The sequence below is a fragment of the Papio anubis genome, chromosome 1, assembly GCF_008728515.1.
Source record: "Papio anubis isolate 15944 chromosome 1, Panubis1.0, whole genome shotgun sequence".
NCBI classification, from domain to species: domain Eukaryota; kingdom Metazoa; phylum Chordata; class Mammalia; order Primates; family Cercopithecidae; genus Papio; species Papio anubis.
The window spans coordinates 212910064-212927580 of record NC_044976.1 but is presented as its reverse complement, the minus strand read 5'-3'; the positions used below and the strand labels follow the sequence as shown (position 1 = coordinate 212927580).

At 49.3% G+C, this 17517-nt stretch overlaps 1 protein-coding gene across 12 annotated transcripts in view; it reads right to left on the bottom strand.

Annotated features, from left to right (window-relative positions):
- Positions 1–17517, bottom strand: part of SDCCAG8 (serologically defined colon cancer antigen 8) — a 246367-nt gene that overhangs the window by 12308 nt on the left and 216542 nt on the right. Inside the window, exons 17-18 of one of the 12 annotated variants that reach the window (XR_004181992.1) lie at positions 13355–13539; positions 8812–11854 (exon numbers count right to left, since the gene is read on the bottom strand). The exons of 10 other annotated variants lie outside the window; for them this stretch is intronic. The gene's annotated coding sequence lies outside the window, so the exon portion shown is untranslated. Of the gene's footprint in view, positions 1–8811; positions 11855–13354; positions 13540–17517 lie in introns of those variants that run through there. One more of the 12 variants, XR_641442.4, reaches the window with a different exon arrangement.

The following is a 17517-nucleotide window of genomic DNA, read 5'->3' as shown; positions in this document are numbered from 1 at the left end:
AGCCCGGGCAGAGCCGGCACTGCGCATGCTCCCAGGAAGCCCCGCCCCCGGGCTGGGCGCCTCCGAGTGGCCACGCCCACAACCCGCACCACCGCCGCCCCTCCCTACCCCGCCAAGGGCCTCCTGCTGCCCGCAGGTTCTGGGGAAAGTGTAAGGACTCAGGGACGCCCTGGCGCCACTTTCAAGCCTGGGCAACAGCCTAGCCCTACCCTGCCTCCAGGATCAGGCTGGCCTCAACAGAACAGCAAAGATCTTCCATCCAAGTAGGAGTGTTTCCCTACTTGGATACACTGTATGACATACATACATGGTGATGCTCCAACACCCTACCCCATCCCACCCCATCCTACCCCATCCCATCCCATCCCACCTCATCCCATCCCATCCCACCTCATCCTACCCCATCCTTCCCTCTGATCTTGGAGGAAAAGTAGGTTTCCTTCTGGCGTTACCTAAGGCCATAGCTGCTTTGGGAAGCCTCATCCGCCCCTACCCGTCCCCATCACGCTGGGGCTGAGGCAGCCTTTCCTGGGAGCTACTCTCAAAGCCACCGCACTGGAGCAGATCACAGAAGCTCTCCTGCATGGCCCCGGGAGCCCGGGCTGTCCTTAGCAGCGAGTGGCCGGGAGAGAGGAGGACGTCCCGGGCCAGCGGGCTGGGGAACCTGCCTAGGCTGACCCTCTGACACAGGCAGGCGGCCACGATTCATCTGAGCACCTGCCCTGCTCTAGGGCCCAGGAGTGGGTCCCGTTGAAGAGACGAGATGGTAACAGCTCTTCTCCTTGAGAAGCAGACAATCCGATGCTTCTGTATTTAAATCAGCAGGTGAAAAGCATCATTAGCCCTTGAGCTCTAGAACCCTAAGGTGGCTTTTCCCCTCCGATGAAGGCCTACCTGTGGAGAGAGCCACTGGCTAAGAGCAACTGAGGTGGTAGCCCCGTGGCTTCCTGCTTGCTTGAAAATAATGGAACAGAAACGTGACAAATGACACCACGACATGACTGCATAGCAAGAAGGTGCCGCGAGCAGCCATTGTCCATGTGGTCCCTTGCCCTGTGCTAGGATCAAATGGGATGATGGTCCTTTGGACTAATGGGTTCGGTATGTGGTTTTGAACTCCTGAAAAGGGATGGCAGCCCATCCAGGGCAATGGGCAGGGCCAGAGCCGCTCTCACAGCATAAACGCCGGGCATGGCAGGCCACCCTGGCTCCACCTTCAGCGACGGGGGTTCTAGGCCGGTTCCGGCCTCGACCTTCCTCCTGTGGAGCCCTCAGAACCTGGAGGAGGCTTAGTCCAGAGTGCTTTGCAACCTGGGGCCCTGGGAAAGCTATAGAGATTACTGGGGTGGGGAGGAGGAAGGAGACACCACCCAGACCCGCTGAATCAAGTGCCTGGGTGTGAGCCCCGCAGGACAGCAGGGGACCAGCTGACCAGGTTTCCACAGAAGCACCCCTGCTGTGAGGAGTGAGATCCCTGAGGAGGGACAGCCTTCCCTTCACAGCTAAGAGCTGAGGATGGATTCCCATTGACTCCATTTTTAAACCAACTTGAAGACTCCCTATATTACAAATACTGGGAAAAGAGATTTTCTTTTCTTTTTTTTTTTTTTTTTTTTTTTTTGGAGACAGAGGTGTGCTCTTGTTGCCCACGCTGGAGTACAATGGCGTGATCTCGGCTTACTGCAACCTCCTCCTGGGTTCAAGCAATTCCCCTGTCTCAGTGTCCCCAGTAGCTGAGACTACAGAAATCCACCACCACGCTCAGCTAATTTTGTATTTTTAGTAGAGATGGGGTTTCTTCATGTTGGTCAGGCTGGTCTTGAACTCCCCCGCCTCGGCCTCCCAAAGTGCTGGGATTACAGGCGTGAGCCACCGCACCCGGCCCGAGACTTTTTTTTTTTTTTAATGGAGTCTCACTCTGTCACTCAGGCTGGGGTACAGTGGCTCGATCTTGGCTCACTGCAACCTATGCGGCCCTGGTTCAAGCGATTCTTCTGCCTCAGTCTCCCAAGTAGCTGGGATTATGGGCTCCTGCCACCGTGCCCAGCTAATTTTTGTATTTTTAGTAGAGACGGGGTTTCACCATCTTGGCCAGGCTGGTCTTGAACTCCTGACCTTGTGCTCCACCCACCTCAGCCTCCCTGAGTGCTGGGATTAAAGGTGTGAGCCACCACACCCGGGGGAGATTTTTTTAAAGTTGTTTATTTTTGGAAGAGCCTCCAACCCTGCACAAACCAGCCTACCCCTCTGTTAATGGATGTCTCATTGCCGTCATTCAGAAGAGATTGCTTGGGGTGTCCTAGACACTTAGGCTCTCTTTTCTTTTCTATGGTGGTTACTGCTCTCTCATATTCGTGGTCCTGAGTTCACCTCTTCATCCACCCACAGTTTCAAATAGCACCTCTGATGACTGCTAACACCTACTGAGCCCCTGGGCTCACTGCGCCACAATTACCTATGTAAATTTAATTGATTAATCAATAAACTACCTATTAAATTCAATAATTATCTTAATTAAAAGTTCACTACAGTCCTGGGAGGTACATGCTAGTATCATCCCCATTTTACAGATGAGAAGACAAGCTGAGATGTTGATTAACTTGCACAAAGTCACACAAGTAATCGGTAGAGCTTGGAGTCAAATCCAGCCAGTGCCCAGGTGTCCTTAACCATTGTTAATGGTGGTTAACTCACTTAATTCACTAAATGAACCAACCCTTGGTAAACACCTTGTTTTGTTTTGTTTTGAGATGGAGTCTGGCTCTGTCACCCAGGCTGGAGTGCAGTGGCATAATTTTGACTCACTGCAACCTCTGCCTCCCGGGTTCAAGCAATTCTCCTGCCTCAGTCTCCCAAGTAGCTGGGACAACAGGTGCATGCCACCACACCCGTCTAATTTTTATATTTTTAGTAGGGACGGGGGTTTCACTATGTTGGCCAGGCTGGTCTCGAACTCCTGACCTCATGATCCGCCCACTTCTGCCTCCCAAAGTGCTGGGATGGCAGGCATGAGCCACCGCACCCAGCCAACACCTCTTAAGGGTCAAGTACTAATTTAGGTCCTGGGAGTCCATCAAGAATGACAAATGCTCCCGGCTCTCAGACGGTTCCTGGCCAATAGAGGAGACTCACTTGTAAAAAAACATGCTCAACTCAAACAGGACACTGAGGCATGAAGAGAAATGGCCAATATTGCAGATGAGAAGCCTGGGAGGGCTTGCGCCTGCTTAGACGTGGCTCATCATCATCATATGCTGAGCATTTACTATGTCAGGCACTGGACTTACTGTTTGGCATTCACAATTCCATGAGGCAGGAACGAATTATTATGCCACTTTAAGGATGAGGAAACAGAGGCACAGGCAACACGAATTATTCATTCAAAGTCACTCAGCGGGCAAGCTGGGATGGGAAAGGATGATTGGGTGCTGTTCTGGCCAGGGCCAGGGGCGGGGCCTTCCCACGTGGGGCCGGCAGTGCAAAGGCCACTGCCTATCTGGAAACTGCAAGCTGTGCAGTGTGGCTGGACCAGAGGCTGCAGGCTGCTCAGAGGGAGGTGACGCTGGACTCTGTAGCCAAAAAAACAAGTATGGACTTCGTCCTGCAGGCAATGGCAGTGCCATTTACCAGACAGAGGATGGCAGGAGGGACCGGCCTGGAGTAGAAGAGAAGTTCTGGGGTCAGGGCGAGTCCGAGGTACCTGTGGAACACGCTCCCACCAGGCAGTTATGCAGCTTGGGGCTTAGGAAGGGCCGAGCTGGAGCTCTAGCGGAGTGGGCCAAACCTGCTGGGAGGCGAGGCCATGAACGTGGGGGCAAGATTTGCCTGGGAAGGGTTGGCACAGATTGTCAGTGTGGGGAGTTTGTTAAAAATGCAGATATCCGGCCCACAAGACCCCCTGGCTGAGAAGCTCTTCTACAGTGAGAGGGCAGGGCTCGCCCCAGGATAGGGGTTTAGGAACCGCCGCATTCAAGGGCTGGCAGCGGACAGGAATCTGGCAAGACACTGAGAGTGGGATCCTAGAGGGAGGAAAACTGGGAGATGGAGGTCCAGGGAGGAGAGGGGTCAGGGCGGAGTGGCCGGTTTGTGGGAAATGCCACCTGGTGGCGAAGCGCCCTGCACAGGCTCCTGGCTGGGGCAGAAGCCAGATTTCAGGGGCTGGAAGAGAGAGGCTCTTCTGGTGAGGGGCTGGGCTGGCGGGGAGGTCGCAAGATGGGGTGCGGAGGGTGGGAGCCGCTGGGGAGGAGGCCCTGGAGGAGAGAGGGGCAATCTTCACGGCAGAGGACAGCGGACTTCCCGAGGGAGGAGGGCGCCTTAGGCAGAAGATTGAGACCCTCCCCCCGAGGCAAGAGTGGAGGCAGGAGCAGGGGCGGGTCGAGGAGGGCGCTCGTGCTCAGCAGCCTCCAGGATCCCCCACGTAGCGGGCACCACTGTTTGCTGAGAAAAGGGACGAGGCAGCGGGGTGGCGGCTGGGAAGCTGCTGCGGGGACCAGGGCGCCGGTGGGAGGCAGGGACAGCCGCCCAGCCCAGGGGGCGCGCTCCGAGGAAGACCCGGGCACCCGCCGCCTCCTCCCCCGGCTCCGCAGCCGCCGCCCCGTGCCCTCCACCTGCGACCTTCACCCCCATCACCATCGCCACGGGCCTGGAAACCTCTTTCAGCGTTCCAGTCTCAGAGCAACTGTCGCTTTGAGGGTGCAATTTCTTGTTCTGTGTGTCTTGGTTTTAGCCTTTTCTTCTAGGAGGCATTAAGTCATGAACAGGGCGAGGGGCTTTTGCCATCATGGGGTCTGCGGAGTGTGTTTAGGCACCAGCCCCCGCTGGCAGAAGCGCCCCGCGGCCTGCGAACCACACACCCTCCATGCGGCAGGAAACACAGAATCGCCAGATTTCAGAGCTCAACCCCTAATTCAGACCCTTCTTTCCCCCCGCCTTTATCTCATCTTTACAACAGGCAGGGATTGCATCCAGGGCCTCCAGGATGTGGCTGGTATCTTCACTGTGCTGTCATGGAGCCCTGGGAGCTGTGGCCAGGCCCCATCAGGGGCAGGAAGCCCGTCCTCCTCCCAGGAAGCCCCCGTGCTCCCCGGCCCTTACAACACAGGGTAGGGCCCGCAGGTCCATGAGGAAGGACACTTGAGGGAGCCCGCACCCAGGCTAGTGTGGCCGTCTCAGGCACAGGGTCCATGTCCTTCAGGATCTGCAGATGTCCAACTGCCAGCCCTGCCTGGGCAGGACTGGGGACCCTGGTGGAGAAAAGCAGCTGCCCTATGCAGGGGTAGAATGGGCATCACGGGCTCCCCTTCCACACAAGAGCATCGCCAGGAATTTCGGGCCTGTCAGGGGCAGCAGTTACCATGGGAACAAACACGCCCAGGTTTCTAAAGGCAGATGCTGATGAAATCACAGGGGACTCATAAGTGTGCTGGGCCCAGACAGATCTCCATTGGTCCAACAGCGATCCTCTGAGCCACACCCTGCAAGCATGATCAGAACCAGCATTTAAAAAAATATGCAAGGCTTCAAGATAAGATGGAGCAAGTGGTGAAATACAAAACAACTTTATAGAGCTGAGTGGGCTGGGGAAAATATCTTATGCAAAACAGAAGCAGTGCAAGCTGCCAGCTCTGGTCCTATGCTTCAGACACTCATTTGCTATGAATACTGTGAAAGCAAGTGAATACATATATTTAAATTTTTTTATGTTGTATGTGATACATACAAAATATATGCAATGTATAAATAAGTTATGAGGTATAATAACCAAATGAACACTTGTGAACCTAGCACCAGCCCCACAGGGCCACTACCAATGGATTTCTTCTCCAGGCCAGCCCCTTCCTTCCCCAGAGGGGGCCTGTATCCTCATGCGTATATGTTTTTCAATGAGAGTTTTTTGCTTCACTGGACAATTCCCCCTGGGAGCTATCTACAGACTACAGTGGAAGGTTTTAGTTGTTGTTGTTGTTTTGGGTTTTGTTTTGGTTTTGGTTTTGGTGGTAATGGTAAAATCTTTTGTTCTGAAATGTTTTCAGACCAGAGCCTCCTCCCTGTGGTCCCTCTGACTACAGCAAAGATTGTCCTTTCTCTTAGATAAGTGTTCTCAAAGTGCTTAGACTATTTCCCTGGGAGTGGCGTCCTCCTCATGGAAATGAAGAACATTTTTCAAACAACATATGGATTTCAAAGGTGCAAATACATGAACTGTAAAATATGCACTCACTTTTCTACTCCTCCCAGCGGCCTCCTCTAATGTTTACTGGGCATTTACTAAATGCCCACACTGTAAGCATTTTACATTCCTTAACTAATTTAATCCTTATAACAATACTACGCATTAATTTATCATCTGCATTTTATGCATGAGAGAAGCAAGGTGCAGAGAAGCGATCGTTTGCCTAAGCGCACACAAGGTAAGGCAGAGCCAGGATTACCTAAGCCACCAAGGCCACAGAGTAAGGCCCACAGTGTGACTCATCACTCTCCTTCTTAGACTCTGTCCTGGTCTCTCACTCCCCTTTGGTCCCATCGTCTCAGGCACCTCTTCCTCCTCCATCAGACCTTCAAATGCTGGTGTGACCCAGGGCTGGGGTCAGCACCCTCCTGACCGGAAACGTTCTGCCTGCATGATTTTTAAAATCTACACTCATGACTCCAAGTGGAGAGGACAAGGATCCTGAGCACTTGATCTCAGCCTCGGGCCTCTCCCCTGCCACCCATTTGGTGGAATCATCTCCATCCTGCCGGCCACCATGTCCATCCAGTCTCCCCTAAGATAAACCCTTCCTCCATCCTCCATCCATCCATCCATCCACTGTCCATCCATCCATCCATCCATCCATCCATCCATCCATCCATCCATCCACCCCACCCCATCCATCCCCATCCATCCATCCACCCCATCCATCCATCCACCATCCATCCATCCACCATCCATCCATCCACTCATCCATCCACTCATCCATCCATCCACTCATCCATTCCATCCATCTCACCATCCATCCATCCACCCATCCACCACCCCATTCATCCATCCCACTCATCCATCCATTACCCATCCATCCATCCACCGTCCATCCATCCACCCATCCATCCATCCACCGTCCATCCATCCATCCATCCACCATCCATCCGTCCACCATCCATCCACCACCACCACCCATCCATCCATCCATCCACCTTCCACCATCCACCATCCATTCATCCATCCATCCATCCATCCATTCATCCATCCACTCATCCATCCATCCATCCATCCACTAATCCGTCCACCATCCATCCGTCCACCATCCATCCACCATCCATCCACCATCCACCATCCATCCCATCCATCCACCCTTCCCACCCATTCACCCATCCCACCTATCCATCCACACATCCCATCCATCCACCCATCCCACCATCCATCCATCCATCCATCCCACCATCCATCCCACTCATCCATCCACCCATCCATCCCACCCATCCATTCCATGACCTTCACTCTTGAAGTCCAGCTGCCAGCACTTCACATCCAGGTTCCTGCACAGCCTTCTCATAGAGTTGTGTGCTTCCACATGGCCCCCTGTAATCCATACTCCCCACAACAGCTAGACTAGAAGGATCTCTCTAAACAAAACTCCAGTCCTGCCTCTCTGCTTGATGATTACCTGTAGCTCTAATCCTAATCCTATGAGTGCTGAACTTGGAAATGGGGGACATGGGTTCAAAACCCTATCACAAGCTAGCTATTTTACCTTAAGCCCGAAACTGAATGTCTCTCTCAACCTCAGGTTCTCCATTTGTAAAACTAAGAATATAAGTAATCTCCAGACCTTCTGAACCATCAGCTCTGAGGGTGGGGCCCAGCAGCATGCGTTTTAGTAAGGCCCCCTGGATGACTCTGATGAATACTCAAGCATGAGAACTACTGGTACATTCTAATTCACAGTATTAATCACACATACAAAATGAGTTCTTCTGGAGAATAATCTTTGTGTGGCTTCAATTTTCATCATCAAAACAACCAACTGTCTATATGAAAACTCTCCTAGTCTGCTCCTAAAATACTCTGGCATCAGTCATGAGAACTTAAGTAAATCCTGTGATCACTTTGAATCTCAGTTTCCTCACATGTGAAATGAGAGGAGAAAACTAGAAGTGAGGTCAGCACACTTCAGACTGCAGGCCACTGCCTGTTTCTGTATGATCTGCCAATTGAGAGTGATTTTTACATTTTAAAATGATTTTTTAAAAATCAAAAGGAGTATAATATGTGAACACTGCATGAAATTCAACTTGCAGTGCCCCTAAATAAACTTTCATTGAAACTCAGCCATGCCCATTCATTCACGTTTGGTCTATGGCTGCTTTTGCACCATAACGGCCGAGTAGCTGCGACAGAGACCATATGGCCATGGAGCCTACAATATTTATTACCTGACCTTTTAAAGTTTGCCAGCCTCGGGGCTAGATGACTACATTCTCTTCCAGCTCCATATTTCTACAATCCTATTACTTTACAGATTTTACTGTGTTCCTATCTTCAAATATCGCTAGCTATTTACATAGCAATACACCTAGTCAGCAAGCTGAAGTTTTGAAAACGCGATTACTGCTCTAGGTCATTAATTCTAGTGAATAAACCATGTTAATGTAAAGTTGTATTACTTCATTCTAACACTTAACCATTGCTGCGGCATTTTACATAATTCCATCTCATGAACGAGGTCCTATCAGCGAGAACAAGCAGTGTGCTGAGGCTTCCGGAACACGCTCTAGCCCATTATTCTCGCTCAGAACATTAAGGCACTTTTTTTTTTTTTTTTTTTTTTAAGACAGTCTCACTCTGTGGCCAGGCTGGAGTGCAGTGGCACAATCTTGGCTCACTGCAACCTCTGCCTCCCGGGTTCAAATAAATGATTCTTCTGCTTCAGCCTCCCAAGTAGCTGGGACTACAGGCATGACATGCACCATGCTTAGCTAATTTTTTTTGTATTTTTAGTAGAGATGGGGTTTCACCACGTTGGCCAGGATAGGTGCGATCTCTTAACCTCGCGATCCAGCCCACCTCAGCCTCCCAAAGTGCTGGGATTACAGGCGTCACATTAAGGCACTTTTAGTGGCTGGTTTGCTGTTTAAATTTCCTTTGCCTAAATCTACCCTATTCGATAATGGTTTCAATAGAGGAATTTTCCTGAGGATCGTGCAGTACGGGATGGGGTAACCACCTTCAATGAAGAGCATGTATGTCCTGTACTGCCCCTTTCCTGGCTCATTCTCTCAGATTCCTAATTAGCCTTGGCTGCCTGCAGAGGAAGAACAGGGGGCTCCTTGGGGATGCCCCCAAGTGATGGGGGAGATCAAATCCTGCTCTTCTCATCAAAAGAATCATATTATGTTAGGGCTGAGAGGCACCTTGGAGAACACTCAGTTCAGCCCATTATGGTGAAACCAAGAAAGTATAAGTGACTTGCCCGAGGTCAGGCAGCCTGTCTGTAGTAAATCTGGCACTACAGCCCACATCTGTTGACTCCAAATCCAGTGAGCTTTGCAGCATCTCAAAATCCTTCTTTGAAAGGCCCGACGTTCTTCTATTCCATGTGAAACATAAGAATTTCAGGGAAGGACCCTGAGAGACAGAACACGCGGGGCAATCTTCCGGGCAGCAGCTGACACCAGCTCCTTTTCCGAGGCCTGGGGGCCAGAGGAGAGAGAAATCTCTAGGCCAGGGCTTCTCCAGTGAGCTCAGTGAGGAGAACCCGATTTGATTTTAATTCTTTTAAAATTTCCAATCTATTGCAGTCTAATGGTTTTGTGGAGTACAAGAAAAAGGAAGATGCAGTGTTCGATTGCTTGGAAAATTTCTGACGCAATTTCAGTTCTTGCCTCATCCCAGACCAGTAACCGTTTGAGGACCGTACTCTGGAAACCACACTTTGAGACACAATTGATCTCATCCATAGACTGGTGTTGGCACGAAGGATGCAAAAAAGGCCAGAAGCTTGGAAGGCCATGGTGGGAAACCCACAGTGCCACAGAGGCCCCCAGTGAATACCCAGTGAATGGGCCCATGGCCAAGGGGACACTTTCAGCTCTTCAAGCTCCAGCACTGCTGCCTCCGACAGGACCCTAAAGCCTCTGACAATGTCACCGAAGCTCGTCAAAGACCCACTTCTTAAAACAGTGCTTCTACCAAAAAGGAGGCAGAGTTTCATCTTAAGTCCATTAGATCTGTTGTATCACTACCTTGTAACCTTCTTAAAATACAAGTGCTATCTAACCAAGGCTGAGTTTGTAACACCTTTGGAAGACTGAGCATGAATAAAGGATCCTGACACCATAAAACAAGAGTGACAGCAGTTGACACGTTATGAATCTTAGACTTTGAAGAACCTAGAAGACCATCTGCCTGAAGCAAGAGTTACCTTAATCAGCTTTGTCTCAAGCAAGAACAGAGTCATGGTGAGGATAGCCCCACTGTGCAAAGGAAATGGGACAGAGGAATGGAAATGGTTGAAAATCAGAATCTTTGCAGAGTAATATCTATGCTGCATGTAGCTCAAGGCCATAAAGAAGCACCAGCAGGAAAACCCACACTGCCATGCACACCATACCCTACCTCACCCTAAAGCCGTCCTTAAAAACTGGTTTATTTGGAAATAATGTCAAACTTATAAAAAGTTGCAAGAATATTAGAGAATACCAACATACCCTTTATCCAAACTCACCTATTGTAATAGTTTTGCCCCATCTGATTTATTATGCTCTCCCTTCTCTCCGTGTGTGTGTGTGTGTGTGTGTGTGTGTACAGAACCAGTTGACAGTAAGCTGCATGCACCATTGCCCTTTTATCTTATATGCTACAGTGTGTATTTCCTAAGGATAAAGGTATTCTCTTAGAGAACCACAGTATATTAACAACTACAGTCAATTTTATATTGACCTAATAGTTTCATCCAACCTACTGAATTGGATTCTAATCTTGTTGACTGGCCCAATAATGTTCCTTTCTTCCCACTCCAGAAAAGATCCTTCATACTTAGTTGGCATGTCTCTATTTAGACTTCTTTAACCCAGAATGATTACAGGCCAGTTTTATTTTGTTGAATGCTATTTGCAATTAAATTACCAATAGTCTTAACGGAAGACATGGAACTATCAGACGCATGGAGGTCCTGTTCAATTGCCATCTTGGGTTTAGGGGACACACTGCTGTGTTTTCAGGAAGTTTCTGTTTGAATGGGGTCTTCCTGGTGCTCCCAGAGACTAAAACCCTCCTGTTGTGGTCCCAGAGTATGTCACGTTCCACACTGTGGTGAGGTCTTCCTCAATTTCCTTCATATCTGACCATTCTTGGGATAGTCAAACTAGCCACAGAGGTGTGATGGAATAAGATTGGGCCCACGGCAGCTAAGTAACCAGATTCAATCACTACAGCTCACTTATTGGCACACATCTTAATTAGGTTTTAATGCAAGTAATCTGATAACAACTCCTGGCCATCCACTACAGAACTGTCAATGCTGAAAGCTTTTTATTTAGCTCCTCTTCTGTCTAAACCAAGGCAGCCTCCCCGCTGACCCTTGTCAAAGAACCCCATCTGCTGGTTGCCACGGTAACTGAAGGCGACCAATTGAGCTGAACACAGTGACTCAGAAATAAAATCTGCAGCCAAAGGAATTCTGCAAAGAGCAATAAATCATTTAGTAAAAGGGGGTCCTCCACACAGTGATGAGTGTTGGGATAATATGATGGCATAACTCTTCCAGCTAGAAGGTCCATGACAGATCAGAGTGATTAGGCCTGCTGGAGGGCTCATTTGGTTTCTAGTGGGCTCCAGCAGCAGACGAGATGGAGCCTGCCCAGTTGTGTGCCACTGTGGGGGAGAAGGAATATGCGGAGTCAATTTTTAATATTTGGGCTGCAAAATTTTGCTTTTTGAGGAGTGGCAAGAGAACCAGTCTAGGCTTCCAACACTCCTTCCTCTATTTTTCAAAAGTAGCACACATTCACAGAATGCCCCATTTTAGCCCAAAAAGCACCTTGAGCCTTGAGGAAGGTGACAAAGAACAAATACCAAGATTGGAATATGCCAGTTTAGCACCATCTCTCTGTCATCAATCAACTTTTAGGTGTTCCAATCAGAAACCCACTATGTGCACAAGCCTCGCGTCCTCGCGAAAGCAGGGGAAGGCCTGGGATTCAACTCAGAGGCCCCAGAGATCTCCGAGGATGGTCTGATAGAGGGCAAGAGCTTTGTCTCTCCCCAGGACTGGGTTAGTGTTGCTTATGGAGTCCCACACACATCCTTCCCACATTAAGATTTCCTGAGGAAGAGCCGCCGGAAGGAAGCGGGAGCAGGGGCCTTCTTCGGGGCTGCTCCCGGTGACAGTACACAGTGGCCCCTCACCCCTCACAGCACAGGCCATGGGTCCCAGTCACAGCCCCCACTCCTGGTGAGCGCCTGCTGGGTAGACTAGGAAACCCCTGCAGGCAATAGAAAGACCCCAGACCCAGACATGCGAAATCATCCAGACAGTATTCACTGCTATATGCCTGTCTCTTGGTTGTGTTGGGAGAAGCAAGGGTTAGTGGCAGAACTGCCCTGATAGCAAATGACAACAGGAGAGGGACTCTAGGACAGGGCTTAGGGCCTGTGCGTGTCTGGGAGGGGCTGCAGGCAGAGCTCAGGGCCTGTGTGTGTCTGGGGGCGGCCTGCCCTGCCAGCTCCTCTCCTCCCAGGCTGAATGCCACCTTTTACAGAGGTGCATTGGCAGGATCCGGACATTCTCCCAATCCCTGACCCACATGGCAATGGGGTCCCCTATTACTAAGTCATCCCTAGAGATATTTTCTGCTTCAGAAAAGAGCAACTGCTAAACAGAAGGTAGATTTTTCCCCCATTCTAAATGCTGCCAATAAAATGCTTCAGTCTCGGAGTTGAGTGAAACTCCGTTGAGGGAGTTAGGAGCGGCTGTGCACGCTCAGGAGGAGCCTCCTCCCTTACTTAGCCAGTCCGAGGAGCGCATCTAGCCGAGCCCTCCGCTGCCACACCGCATCCCGGGAGCTCCCAGCCCGCCTTCCACCCCACACTGGGCAATTGTGCCTCTGCAGGTGGAACAGACCGCAGGGCTCCACGTGCGCCTCCCGTACGCCAGCACCTGCTCTCGGGCCACCGCAGAGCGCTCCAGGCAGGAGATCTCCCTCTCCCTCGCCGGGCAGGGTGGCCTAGGCAGCCAGGTCTCAGCGCCGCCGGGCGGTGCATGGTCCTCTCGGCCTCCCTGCCCACCCAGACCTCCCGATTGCTTCGCCTCTGGATACTAGGCCCGGGCTCCGCCGAGCAGCGAAGCCGCGCGAGAGGGCCCGGAGCCCGCACCTGGAGGACAGCCGGCCGGGGCTTGGGGAGGCTGGGTGCGGAGCATCTGGCTCAGGCGACTCCGCGGGGGCTCGCAGGGCCTCTGGACTTTGGCAGAAGGAGAGGATTAAACCGGGATGACGGTTGAGAGGAGGAGATGGGTGAAAGCTTCATTAACTCCATGCTCACGTCCCAAGTTCTTTCCCCTGAGAGGCAATGAGTAAAAAGGTTGATTTCCCCGCGATGGGAAAGGTGCTGCGTGATTGCATTTGCTTTTCTTACCTTTTAATTCCTTATTTGTAAACAAATGAATCATTGTTTGTCAGTGATCATGGAGGACTCAAATTTTAATAAACAGGAAAAAAAAAATCTTGGCTAACAGGTCAAAGAAATACTGCAACCCGTTTACTTTTCTATGTTAGTGATTAAGCTTCTCATGTGACTTAATTGAAACTGGCAAGGACCTTCAGAACTCAGAGAAGTATTTCTGCCCCCCTCCCACCGCCCCCGTCAACTCTTCTCCAATAACCAAACTCATTTTTAAGACCACTCCTAAAAAGTGCCATGGAAAATGGGGCTTCCTGAATCCATAAAAATATTTTCAGTCAGTACTGCTTCATGACAGTTGTTCATACTTGAATTCCCTTCCCCTCTTTACAAAGTTACCGTTTAGTTTCACTTCTGAGCCCTACTTCCAATTCTTTGTCTCTGCTCACTCTCCCGCTTTCCCCTCCATATTTCAATTCCCAGACACTCTTGAACTTTTGCACACGCTGCCAGTTTGAGCCTGCACAGAATAATCAGTATATTAATTCCACTCGGAGACAGTAAGATTTTTCTAACACAATCTGCCCAACCTGAACTCTTTCCTTCAGAAACACTTCGCCTTTAAAAAGAAACTTCCCAGCATGAACCTCATAAGAAGCGACATGTAACAGACAGTGCATGTGGCGCTGGGCATGCAGCTCAGAATTAAAAGAGAATTTTTTACTTTGTTTCTTCAGTGCCATGTGCATAATGTACATGTGGATGAAACTGACATCAGACATTTAAAGCAAAAAGGGGTGGGGGGAGGGGGATGTGATGGTGGCGGGAAAGAGAGAGAAAATATGTTGATAAAAACAGTAACTTCTGTTAATCTACATTTTTCAGTCACTGTCTTAATTAAGAATGTTAGGAAATATGTTGCAGTTTAATTGCATTGTTTCAAGAAATTCTAAGACTGACAAATTTGGGACCATGTACGCTTGGAAGGTAAAAGGGATTAAAGTAGTGATTTCTTCCAATTGGTGGATAACAATCAAAATTATGCTTTCTACAGATACCCCCCTCACCCCCGCACAGATCCTAAACTCGGAAGACGAAGTAAGAATATCCTAGCACTTAACATGTTCAGCATGAAATGAGCTCTGAAAATTTAAAAACGTGTTTTAAAACCTATGTATATGAGATGAATTTTAAATACAAAGAATTCACACAGGAGAAATAGTACCTTATCTGAAATTTCTGGTTGACATTTATGCTTGTAGAAAATATTTACGAAGGAATTTGGTAACAATCTTCAAATGATTTTCAGATGACCTTGTTTAAGATAGTAAAAGTTGTCTGCTGGAGTCACAAGTCCATACAAATAATAACAGTTTGAAGACACTTGAGATTTCTAGACTTGTGTCCTTTTCTCCTACTAGAGTTCAGTCACACATTCTCCAGGTTTCATTTCTTTTTTGGGGGAAGGCTTTGCATTGTTCCACAGCAAATAAATGAGAATGTATTTTCATTGCTCAAAGTACCTTTGAGGGAAGCTGCAATAGGCATGACAGCTTCCTATCTCCCACAGTTGACCACAGGCGACTCATTTTTAACCTGGACGCAGCTGACCGTAGGTGAACTGATTTTTAACCTGGATGCCTGGACACAGCTGACCACAGGTGAACTGATTTTTAACCTGGAAGCTGCACTTCTTACCTGCTCCCGTTGTTGGGGTCCTGGGCAGTTGGGGTCATTGCCTGTGAGAAAGGAAGAAGGGCACTCTGCCCCCATGGCGTGCAGCACAAACCAGGTACTGACCTCCTTCTCCAGTCCTGGACTTAAGAAACAGACAACCAAACAAAACCGCCCACCAGGTACTGACCAGCTACTCTCAGGGACTCAAACTGATGACTTAATTCAAACTGGTTTGATGATTTAGTCAGATAAATGGACGGGTTCTTTGACTGAGTCAACTAGCCATTTTATCTTCCATTAAGCACAACGTATGATACACCTGGAGCCTCAGGCGTTGTTATCTATCCCAGGGAGGAGGCAGACCTAACTATTTTAGCAGCTACAGACACTGCACTGCATATGCAATGACCCTGAAACACCAACAAAACAAGATCTGTTTGCCCTAATACGCAGCTGAAATGTCCAAAGAGCCTTCCTAAGAGAAGAAATTCACCAGATCTGTTCTAGCTGTGAGGTCTCACTGCTCCTTTCACCTCCAGCCTCCCCAAGTAAGAATGGCCTGAGAACCTGACCACAGTTGAAATACTGCCCATGTGTTGCCAGCCTCACAGTGTTTCAATTCTCCAATTTACAGTATATTAATACAGTATTTAAATTATGTATTAGAGAGGAGAGTCCTGAGGTCTCCAATTGCTGAGTAAATGGCACGTGTGACCTAACAGTTCAATGCTTTCACTAGTATGAAATTAGAATAATTTTTTAAATGCCACACATGAGGTCCAAAATAGTGACAGTACATATTTCTCATGTGCTTAACACCTGGGACCACATAAAGCTCTCAGTTTACTCATTAAGAAATGAAGGATTTTCCATCTCCTGAGGCTTCCGGGAATTCTGATGGGTGGATGCATCCTCCCTCCACTCCCCAACCCCTACTAGCAGGGCAGCCTCCTCCGAAAAGGCTTTTGTCAAGAGGCACGAAAGGCTGGCCTGCTGAGCCCGGACCCCCTGTGGAGGGCCGAGGGAGAGGACACAGAAGAGGACTGGGGCATTATTAATTACCAGATTAGGGAGAGAGCAGAGTTCAGGCAGACACAGAGCAGACAGAACCCACGAGCGTAATAAGTTGAAAAGTTCCGAGTCAAGTCTCAGAGTTCGAAGAACATTAAATGAAGAATACATAATACTGGGGGAAAAAGGGAAGCAGTACCCGCCCGAGGGCCAATTGCCTCTCCAGCAGCGGCAAGGCTGTTCCTGGGCTCGCAGGACCATTTGTTCCATTACACAATCTCCTGAAGCCATTTAGAGAGAGCTCAAACAACTGCCTGTACCAACACGACACATGGCTTCCCATCCCGACTCTGCTAATCCAGACGCTCCAACCATCTTTCCTTAAGATGCCATATGGCTGGCAGAAGCCTGTAGATCTAGCAGCACATCTGCTTGTACGTTTCTTCTTCCCTCCATCCCCCCAACAAAAGAGGGATAGAGAGACAGACCGAGGGGAGAGCATGCTTGTGTACCTCTGCCTATACAGATATTTCTTCTTATGCACTCAACAACAACAACAACAACAACAACGAAAGAGATGACCAGGAAGCATGCAGGGCTCGATCATTTTTAAGTGGAGAACATAGCGATTTTTCTTTTGCTTGTTGATGCTATAAAAGAAGATCAGAAAAACAAAGGGTGGACAGTCTCCTTTCTCCCAAGGATGGTGACTTTAAAACCACTTCAAAGCTCGCTCTCTCTGGGAATCCTTGTGATGCTTTCTTGCCACAGGAGGGGGACAGCACCCTTGCCTGAATCTATTTCTTCTCCTCTTTTCGGTCAAGGAAGACAGACAAGCTGAGAAACTAGCAGATACCCAGAGCCTGCTTTGTTAGCAAGCACAGCACGGCTGTATGCTAATGAGTCGGCACCGACACAGCGCTTTTTTGGTATGATGAGCAAAGATTGTTGACACCGTTGAAATCCTGGCTCTCCTGGCCTGTGAGTGCACGGGCTGCTTCCTTGGAATCCAGCCCCCAGTGAGACAGGCTGCAAAAAAAAAAAAAGAAAAAGGAAAAGAAAAAAAATCCTACTCTCCTAATGACTGAAATCTGGCCATTTGTAACTAAGAGCAGTTGGGAAAAGTGGGGGCATTAGAAAAATATTCCATCAGGCCAGGGATCAAAAAGACACAGGTGAAAAGTATGGGTTTCCTCTGAACTAGAAGGGAAACCTGGTAAGCACACGTG